The sequence below is a fragment of the Sinocyclocheilus anshuiensis genome, unplaced genomic scaffold, assembly GCF_001515605.1.
Source record: "Sinocyclocheilus anshuiensis isolate Anshui unplaced genomic scaffold, SAMN03320099.WGS_v1.1 scaffold1810, whole genome shotgun sequence".
Classification (NCBI taxonomy): domain Eukaryota; kingdom Metazoa; phylum Chordata; class Actinopteri; order Cypriniformes; family Cyprinidae; genus Sinocyclocheilus; species Sinocyclocheilus anshuiensis.
Window position 1 is genome coordinate 877,025 of NW_015547669.1, and position 549 is coordinate 877,573.

Consider the following 549-nt stretch of genomic DNA (forward strand, 5'->3'; position numbering starts at 1 on the left):
GTCCGTCCGTCTGTCTGTCTATCCATCCATCCATCCATCCATCCATCTATCTATCTGTCTGTCTGTTTGTCTATCCATCATCTATCTATCTATCTATCTATCCATCCATCCATCCATCCATCCATCCTCTATCTATCTATCTTAATGGCTATCATAAAAAAATAACATTTTCTGTGTGAACATAGAAATCAATATTTCAAGGCATTTCTAACTAAATGTGCATTAACAATATAAATCTACATTATTCTTGAAAAGTTTAGGTTTGATGAGGTTTTAATGTTTTTGTAATCTTCTGCCAAACGATGCTGCATTTATTTGTTTAAAAATACAGTAACATTATGACATATGACAATTACAAATATCTGTTTTCTATGTGAATTTATAGTAAAACGTAATTTATTTCTGTGATCAAATCTGAATTTTCTCCATCATTACTCCAGTCTTCGGTGTCACATGATCCATCAGAAATATATCCATCAATATATATATATATATATATATATATTTTTTTTTTTTTTTTTTTTTTTTTTTTTTTTGTGGAAACTGTGT

The 549-nt window shown here is 28.8% G+C and overlaps 1 protein-coding gene across 1 annotated transcript in view; it reads right to left on the minus strand.

Annotated features, from left to right (window-relative positions):
• Positions 1–549, minus strand: part of LOC107702711 (adhesion G protein-coupled receptor L3-like) — a 135,472-nt gene that overhangs the window by 45,122 nt on the left and 89,801 nt on the right. The window lies entirely within an intron of this gene.